This window comes from Cupressus sempervirens, chromosome 7 (genome assembly GCF_028749045.1).
Source record: "Cupressus sempervirens isolate cs-2001-9-10 chromosome 7, ASM2874904v1, whole genome shotgun sequence".
Lineage (NCBI taxonomy): Eukaryota > Viridiplantae > Streptophyta > Pinopsida > Cupressales > Cupressaceae > Cupressus > Cupressus sempervirens.
The window spans coordinates 329,773,694-329,784,498 of NC_143124.1; positions in this window are offsets into that span (position 1 = coordinate 329,773,694).

Genomic DNA, 10,805 nt, shown 5'->3' on the forward strand with positions numbered 1-10,805 from the left:
ATTCCTTGTAGCCCTACTCTTGTTTCTCCCTTTCACTCTAATTGAGGTCCCCTTCCAACCCCTCCTTCTCCATCCCCTATTTATCCTCCTTGACCTTGGAGAGTTTTCTTTTCTAGCCCCAGGAAGTCTGGACATCATCCTCTTTGTTTGTTAGCATTTTGATGGTGATGATTCTCTTTCCTTTCTTCCTCTCCAAACCCTCCCCTTCTCTAAGTTCCTCCTCTCCTTCCACACTTTATTCCCCCGTATTCATGCCAACAACCCTTTCATTATAGTCCCTATTTGAGGAGGTGTCAAGGCCCTTCTTGGGTTTGGGGAAAGAATTTTGGTCCTTCCTTTCCATTTTGATGATTTTTTTACCAGTGCTGCTCTATGGGGAATCATCCCTCTCTGAGTTAGTATGCATCTCAGGCTGTCCTCTATATCAGAAGGCAAATAGTCCTCTTCTAACTCTTCAGAGTCCCCTCTACTCTTCTTTCTCTTCTTCCTACTCTTAATTTATTTTCCCATTATCCTAGCCTTGAATTCATAGATTAACAATAACAACCCCTCATAGAGTGTCGAATACCTAGTATGCTTCTCTTGATAATCATTAATATTCTCATTCATAGAAGAGTAGAGGTAGAAGGGGATAGAAATCTTCACCCCATACCTAAAATGATTGAGTAACATGAAGTGGTAGGTTCAAAGGTGGTCAAATCTGGTGTTGAGGGTGATATATTTGATGCTAACCTACAACAAAAACCTCCACAGCGGCTTGATGGAGCTTGAAAGATAATGAGTTCCTCTTCACCAATGCCTTTTTTCCTTTTGATCCTTTGTGAATTCCACCACCACTTTCTCTGACATTTTTTTCTCTATAGGATTTCTTTCCCAAGATGGGAATACCAATAATAGTGGATATGACATCTTCCATCATCATAAAATCCACCCCATCTATTTTAAATATTCCTTCATTTCAACTCTTAACCATAGTCTTGGTAACAAAGGGTTTGCAACCATGGAGCCGTTCAATGAAATTCATGATTTCCCTCTTTTTTAGAATGTTTCATACCTTGGAACATCTATGCCATTTTTGGGCTTTGTCCTCTGGTTCTGGCTAAGATTATTAAGATAAAAATTTTTTTTTGAATAAATTTAATTACAACTAGGTATTATATACAATTTATTTAGTATTAAATTTCAAGTTTTTAACTAATTAGTGTTTATGGTTCTTTATATTCATCCCTCAACATGGGCTTTAATTTTGTTGTGCCATATCATAGTCATTATCTTATCAAAACATTTAGAATAAATTTTCAAGGAAAAAAATAAGGATGTAAGAATTGGGATATGTAGGACCATGATTAGCCTGTAGCCTATAAAAAATGTGATTGCATTTCTTTTGATTAGGCTTTCAATAGTTTTTGACATTGTTTTCTTGTTCATTGGACTGAGTTCATTCTTTTGAAGCTACCTCTAGACTAATTCCATCTAACCATATCCTTTTTATCTTCTACTACCATTATTATGCATTATCTCCAAAAGTTGTTAACAACCATAGGATTATCTCTTTATTCTTCACTTATCCACTATGACTATTGCACACATAGATACTAATTAAGTTTTTCATGCTTTATGACTTTCATTGTTAGTATGCTCTAGGTGCTTTATGGATTCTTTTGATTAGGTTTAGTAGTACTAGATTAAGATGAAAATTCTCATGATATTAACTATTTTAGTCAATAGGTCATTTGACTATTTGTGCTCCCATGCTACTACTTAAGATCTGCTAAGAAGCTCCATTAATACTTAACTATATTTTGGCAGTCTTCTTGTTCATTGGAATAGGTAATATTTTTCTAAGTTCCCTTGTTGCCTAATATGTGCTAAGAAATAACTGTAATGAGGAATGATTGATTTGTTTCTATCTTGGGACTTTTACACTTATTGGAATCTAAACCTAGAGCACGTGGCATTTTGCAGAGCAGGAAGAGACATATACCAACTTCTCTTGTAGGAAAACAATGAAGCACTTCCATAAGGATTAACAATCCCCAAATTGTTCCCCAATCCCATTACTGATATGAAGGAGAATCCATATGATGCCAAGACATTTTCTTTGAAGATGAAAGCAATGGTATTTTTTAAATTATTCTGTGTTATTTTTGGAGGTTTCCACATGTGCTTTATCTGCTAGGTTTTTGTCTCTAATACATTCTAATCTTACATTAATGACTTGGATATATTCTATATTATATTTAAGGAGATAGATTCCCTTTATTTGGAGTGCCATTCTTCTCCACCAATTTAGTTGATACTTACAATTTGAAAAGAAATTGTAGACAATTCATTACCAAACAAGTTTTAGGAGGTCACTAAAATGTCCATCATGTATACTCATGTTGTCATTTTTGCACAAAATTTATTACCAAATAAGCTTTACTATATCACCACAATACCCACAATATGAACAAGAAGAATCTCATTCCCAAATCCACAACCATTTTCATCTCTATCTTTTACCACCAACACAATTGGGCATTGTGCAGATTAACAACTTGGCAATCAATTTCATTTGACCTTTCATCAAAAAAATATATTCAACATTCATCATTATCACTCTCTCCTAACACAATTCCCCAACATTCTTCATCCCAATTGGGCTTTTTTCACGTCCTTTCACCTTTGCTGTATATTTTTTTAAACAAATAAGATTGGTCAACATTTTCACCTATTTTTGGTCAAAATTTTGACCAATTCTTTGGTCATGAGTATGGAATCATGGTCATTGGTAGACCATAATTGGTCAAACTTTTGACCATAGTTTGATGACCATTTCAATGAAATTTGGTCAAATTTTTGACCTATTACCACCAATAATGCTCATACAAAATGTAGACTATTTCAACCAAGTGTTTGGTCAAAATTCTGACCAATCAGAGGGTTCATCAAAATTTTGACAAAAAAATTATGACACATCATTTGGTTGCAAATTTGACCAATATGGGTTGAAATTTTGACCAAGATTCATCAAAAAATGGGTCAAAATTTACTAGTGTAATCATAAAGAACGCTACTGAAGTATAAAAAAGTTCCAAATTACTATCAAAAAATAGTTTTTAGTTTTGAGAACCTCAACTAAAATAGAACATGACCAAGTAGAGAAGACTATAATTTGCAAGAGTTTGACCTCAAATGACACTACTCAAATAAGGAGGCAAACAAAGACAAATGATTGAACTCGAGTATACAAATGGCTAAAAAACACCAAACTTTAAAGAGTTGATCAGTCAAATAGGGAAGGTTTCTTCCAAAATAAGAATGAAAGGGTGTACTTATGGTAATTGATCTATCTCACCTAAATGCAAAGGTACCCAACCACTACACCCATCTAGTACATATTAATGAAAGATTAGCCATATGGTAAATGATTCATGTCACCAAAATTTATAGGTAACCAGCTACTACATCCATCTAGTACATAGGAAAAAATATTGTATAGATACCTCACTTTGATGAACTAATGAAGCATTAGAACCACTAGAAGAAACCCCCCACAATGTGGAAAAGGGAGAGGTGAAAGGAAACTAAAAAGGATAGCCAATAAGAACTACATGTCAATGAATTGTAGTGTACTAAATAAAGATAATAACTAAGGATTAGACATCTCAACTAGAAGTCATATCATAACCTAAGACATCATTTAATTATCAACGTAGGGATGTTATACTCAATATGAGTCAACATAGTATATCCACTTAACTCCTCTTTCAGACATGGAGTCTAGTCTAAAGACTATCATGTTGTCTTGAGTTGCCAAAGATCACTACAAATGTAATATCAGTATCATTATGTTTGGTATGTATTTTCCAATTTGTAAAGATGACTTATATTGAGATTATATCGAGAGGAGACATGTACCTTTATGTGACATGTGTTCATTAAAATAATAACATCACACACACACACACACACACACACACACACCAAACACCAAAACTCCCTCTTAGCTAGGGAGGATAAGTTACACAAGATAGATATTACACCATTGGAAACAATAGGAATGAAAATTTTTAAGGATATCTTTGATCAAAAGATATCTACCATTTTAATTTTGCATTTGATATTATGAGCATTGGTCTTTTAGAATGTCAACACATGATAGTCACCAAATAGTCTTATAAGGTTTGATATTGTATCTGATATCATGAGGATTGGTCTTCAGAATATCAACACATGATATTCACCAAGTACTCAAAATGTTTTGATATCACATCTAATATAATGAGTATTGGTCTCCTAGAATATTAACATTCGATATTCACCAAGCTTTGATTAAGTGCTCATTATAGTTTCTTATTTCTTAACCTTTCCTCTTGGTCATTTTTTTAATCTCCTCAAAGTCCTCTTCTCAAATCCTCTTCATCAATCATCTTGATATGACACCTTACTTAGTTAACAACTATCTTACTAATAAGGTTTGACATCAATGACAACATAACAATTATTCCAATTGTAGCTCCAACAAATCATAAAGTACCTTTCACCATAGAATGTGTTGTTTATTATAGGACCACACAAGTATGTATTCATAATCTCCAACTTTAATAATGTAGTAAAATATTTATTTAGAAATGAACTCTTCTTCTATTTTTCCATCACACATTCTTTGCAAACCATGTCAGATAGCTTCATAATCTTAGGTAAATCTCTAATTGCATGTGTGGCACTGATCTTTACAATGTTACCAAAGTTAATGTGACAAAATCTATTAGTCCATAACCAACAATCATCAACTTTTTTCTATCAAACATGTCATCTCAATAGGATTTAATTGAAATTTTTTGCCTCTAGTCCTTGCACTCGTGCCATTAATAAACTTACCATCTTTTTCCTTGATTATACAAGTCTCCTTTATCAATTTGAAACATATATCCCTTATCCACAAGTTGTCCAACACTCAAATGATTATGTATCAATCCATCAACAAAATAGACATTTTCAATGCTATTTTTCCCATCAAGAGTTTAATAGATCCTTTTCCTTTAATATGACAATTTTCTATTTTCAACTCTAAGTACTTCTCGATTATATTTTTTAAAACTTACAAATTTATTCATATCTCTTGTCATATTATGAGAGCATCCACTATTTATAATCCAACTAGACTTTTTCTTCTCTACATGTGATAATAAAGATTTCTCTTCTTTTATTTATTTTTCTTATTTTTCAAGACTTTCTTCTTTAATAAAAAAATTCCATTTTGATCATCCTCATCATCACTTTATAAGAAATTTATCATCTTAAATTTTTCTTTTATTTTCTCTTTTAGGGTATTGAGATGAAAAATGACCAATTTATTTTCAAGTCTAACAAAGAAAATATCTACTACCTTTTGGTTTCCTTTTCACAAGTAATTCAAGTACTTTATCAATATTATTATCTTCTTCTTTTTAGCTATCTATTCTCTAGCATAATCTCCACTTGTGCTTGTACTCCCAGTTAATATAGCTTTATCTCTTTTCACACTAAAAGTAGTCTCTATTCTAGTTACTCCTTAATTCAAATTTAGTCTTATTTCAAATGGTGACAATTTCCCAAGAAATGTTTCTTTTGTAAAAATGGGTGTAATAGGAATAATTTCTTATATAGTTTGTATCTTGATCTAATAAGCATGTGGAAAAGATTTCATAATGTTCCATACAACATCAACTTCAGTGAAACTCCATCACAACTCTTAATTCTTACAACAATATAAGGTATCCTAACAAAATATCCCTTAACTAATTCATTTTCCTATATATTAGCACTATCAAACATAAATTTCCAATTCCAAAGTTTAGATTTCTTTTCAAATTAATCACCTTCAAAAAGAATTAGTAACTTAATCCAAATATCATGTGCAAGTTATAAGTTTTTAATCTTAACATATATATTATGATTTAGGAATAGTTCATAGTGATGCTTCTTTAGCATACATATTGTACGTGATATTATTTTCCTCTTGTGTACATGATCCCAATTTTTATTTTTTTTATTACTACCTCATTTTCTCTAGTAACCATCCACTAGTCAACTCCCATGCATAGAAAATGAATCTTTATTTTGTCCTTCTAACTAGCATAGTTCTTTCCATCAAATATTGGACTTTCCTTCCTAAATATAACCATTGATCTCCTTAAGCTATTCAAATTTTCCTTCAAGGACCAAATGCTTTGATATCAATTGTTAGAAAGTAAAGTTTGTATAATTGAATCAATTATGTAATTCAAACAACTTATATTAACTATATAAAATCTAGAACATCAAATCAGAAGGAAAATTTTGGTAGGAATGATGCCCACAAGATGATGTACTAATATAGGAAGTTCCTTGTGAAAGGATAGCACTATATTAGGATACAACCAATACATATAAGTCATTGTGAGGAAACTTGAATCCTATCAGAAGATTCCAACCCATTTGGGAGTTGTTTCTACCCTATTAGGAGCTAATAACAAGTCAACTAAAAATATTGTCCAAATTTTTTTAGAACTATTCTCAGTAAACAGTTCTAGGATAAAATATTAAAGGGTGAACTGACTAATAGGGTAAGCGCACCAAGTTGTGGTGCCAAAAGGGGGGTATAAGTGGCCACTTTTTTGTTTTGTTTTGAAATCAACAATTTCTAAACTTCAACAAGAATTTGAAGATAGTTACACTCAAAAGTTTATGATGTGACAAAAAAAAGTACCAGTCCTTTGGAGCTAGTTTCTAAACTACAAATTTTTTTTTTCAAAATGGTTTAGTTTTAGGTCCTCAAAAAAGGGGACCATAGAAAGTGGTACTATTTTTCAAAAAAATAAATAACATAGTGCAAAGTGTGCCCCCCAAAAATTTTAACTTTAAAAATAAAATAAAATATTTTTTAATTGCTCTAGTCAAAAGTTACCTAACACCATGTAGTCTATCCCACATTTTTAAGTTAATTTTATAATGTGTATTTTTTTAAATGAATTTTGCAATTGGACACATTCCAAAAATGTGAAATATCTAGATGCTCCCCCTAGAAATGATTGAAAACTAATCTAAAATCAAATCTTCTTTTTTTTCAAAGTGTGTAGAATGGAGTCTAGTTTCTAAAAAATTAAGTTGTTGCAAAATTTGATGAATGAGATAAAATCTACACCTTAATTAGTACATGTTGTTTTGCAAGAGAAAATAAACATACTTTAAAAGGAAATTATAGTTGAAAGGCTTGAAATAGTATGAATTCAAAATAAATTATATGATTGGATAGCTAACACAAATATCTACAATATCATGTAACTTGACTTTATCGATACTCAACCATGAGGAAACTTGAAGGAGAGAACACAATAAAAATCAATCACATTTTGTATGCTTGCTAGAAAACATGTCTTAGGCCAGTTTAGAGACTCAAAACCTTTGGGTTGGATCCCCAAGGAAAATCCAAGCCTTAGGCTTGGTATAATCCAAAGCTTTAAATAACATATGCATGCTATAATGTGTATGTAGTATTTCAAGCATTTTTAAGTATAAGATTTACATAGTACACACACACTATAGCACATATGCGCTATAGTGTGCACACACATTATAAACCTTGTATTTCAATAAAAAGGGAAGGGGAGAGGGAGAGATGGTAGTGAGTGAGAGAGAGAGAGAGAGAGTAGAGGATGAGGAGAGAGTAGGAGATGGGAGAGGGTGAGATAGGGAGAGAGGGAGGGAGAAATAGAGAGAGTAGGGGATAGGGGAGGGAGAGAGAGAGAGAGAGAGAGAGAGAGAGAGAGAGAGAGAGAGAGAGAGAGAGAGAGAGAGAGAGAAGAGTAGGAGAGAGATTTAGCTAGAGAAATATGGAAATGAAGATCAAGATAGACACATGAATATATATATATATATATATATATATATATATATATATATATATATATATATATATATATATATATATATATATATATATATATACAGAGAGAGAGAGAGGGAGGGGGGGAAGAGAGGGTAGGATAGAGAGGGAGGGAGAGAGAGAATAGGGGATGGAGAGGGTGGGGGAGAGAGATAGAGAGAGTAGGGGATGGGGGAGAGAGAGAGAGAGAGAGAGAGAGAGAGAGAGAGAGAGAGAGAGTAGGGGATGGGAGAGGGTGGGAGAGAGAGAGTAGGTGATGGGAGAGTGTGGGAGGGAGATAGAGAGAGGGAGAGAAAGGGGGAGGGGGAGGGGGAGAGAGAGAGAGAGAGTAAGGGATAGGAGAGGGAGAGATAGGGTGAGATAGAGAATAAGGGATGTGATAGGGTGGGATAGGGAGATAGAGAGACATGGAGGAAGAGAGATTTTTCACATAGTGCATGTGCACTTTATAGTGTGCATGCACCTTATAGTCTGTGCGTGCTTTAAAGTGCATACACACTATAGTGCATATGCACTATATGAAAATACCAAAAAAATGTTAGAAGGAAAGTTTGGGTCCCTACTGACCCATATTCTCTTTTTTGTGTATTGTCTATTATTTTGTTCTGATAGAAAACATAGATTTCATGGTATTGGAAGCTGGTGAACAAGAAATTCAATCATTGGATAGATTATTTGAAGGGTTTTTGAACATTCTTTCTATAGAAAATGTTAGTGCAGTCATTTTTAAATATTCTTTGTTACTATTGAGAAGAATTTCATTATAATTGGATAAGTTGTTTAATATATAGTGAATTCATTAAAAATTTTGTCTTTGAATGAATTATTATTTGGAAATGGTTAGAAATTTTAATGTATGAATAATTCATTATAATTTTAAAAGTTGTTTAATACATATTGTGTATTCATTGAAATAATTGTAATTTTTATATGTATTTGAATGATTTATTATTTACAAATTGTAATTAATTCAAATGATTGAATAATTTGACATTTAGAAATCATCATGCCAAGGAAGAAACCAAAAACTCAAACAAAGAAGAGAGGGAGAGAGATTTGGAAATTAAAAGAGATAAAATGAAACTACTACATGAACAAAGAAAATTGAAATGCAATAAGGAAGAATTGTCTTTTGTAGAGGAACACGAACCACCAATACAAAGAAAAAAAGAGGAAGAATTGGAAAGCCAAAGAGAATGAACGAGACTATTACACTCAAGAAGACAATTGAATGATGAAGCTACACCATCTTACAATGTTGGAGTCATATCTGACGATGTACACACCCCATCATATCATGTTGAAGGAAAAACATCAACATATCAAGTAGGTGGTATTCCATCTTTTGCATCTTATTGCCAAGGCACATCATCTTCATTTAAAGTTACACAAAAAACTCAACTTAATGTTACTACTCAAAATGTTGAGGGAATGGAAGAGATTATAACACCTTATAGAATTTGTTTTAGAAGACCAAAATATTTGATTGATATTGATACTAACACTTTGAAATCAATGCCTGACAAGATTAGCAAGTGCACTTGTCAAAGAAAAGATAATCATATGTGGAAATTATTCTTTAAAGAATTGAATATGATAGGTCAATGCCAATTATTTGTTGAAATGATGAGCAATTTGAAATTTAGGTCCATCGTGAAGATTCTTGGGCTAAGAATGATGGATGATTCAAATGAAAAAAATATTGTAAAAAATCTAATGAGTGCATATGACAAAGTGGGCTCTAAATCAAACACCAAAGATAGTAATATCACCAGACACATACTTACATAAAAAATAGTAAGTACCCAAATGAAGAAATCTTGACTCATAAGAAAGACAAGAAAAACATTGAAAATTAGTAGAGGTACTCTAAGGAGAGCCATGGTAAGGCATGAGAGAGTGGATGATCCAACAAAAAATGGATTATGGACATTTAGTGGTAGATTACCATGAAAGGATATAGATATTAGCGAAGCTTTGAAATTATTGATTGATTATTTTTGGAAAATAACACAGATATTTCCCCTAATCAAAGAGATGTTGTAGGAAGGAGGATTGATAGACAAAAATCATGATCCACATGTGAAATTGATGTAGGAGCATCTAGTATGTAAGGGTAATCCTGTATCACCCAAAAGAATGCTTATTTTTGGTTTATGTTTAATGTGTTTGTATTTTTGGATACCCATTTGGGTCAAATAGAGATTCCAACTTTCATAGTTCCATGATTGTTTTCTAGGTTAGTGTTTTTGAGCACCTTGGGATATGTGCTAATGTAGAAAATAAGTTATTTTGTAACTGAGCCATAATTATGATGAGTTATTGGAGGGATGATTGTAATTATAATTTAAAGCATTCTAGAAAAATAATTAGGTCAAAAGGCTTTACAGTTTGGAAGTTATTGCATGTTTAAGTTACCTAGAGACCCCTTAGAGTGCTTCAAAGTTAGATTTGAGGCACTTAAAAACCTTGTACAGGACCAAAAAATTGGGGATGTTCTAAGATTGTAGGTCTATAGAGCACTTGGAGAGCTTTCTAAAAATGTAAACGGTTCATGAATCGAAGTCCCAGATCAAAGGTTATGCCTCCCAAAAGTTGGACTACCATTTCTCTTGGTAAAGCTCTTGGTGTGAAGACTCTTCTTATGGAAGCTCTTATTAGGGAGTTCTCTTATGTTGAATAATTGTAAACTTCTTTTGGAAGATGTCATATGCATGACATAATATTATTGATTTTGAAATAATTTTCAAGTATAATAAAAGTGTTCTTTGTGAAGCATTTTGTCATCTCTTTGTCTCCATATTATTGTGTTTCTAATTACAAGTTGGTAAGGGTGGTCTGGCCTTTCATCAAATACATAGATGCTACCCATGAGATCTAATATTTTTTCTCAAGGAATCCCTCCTCTCATTAT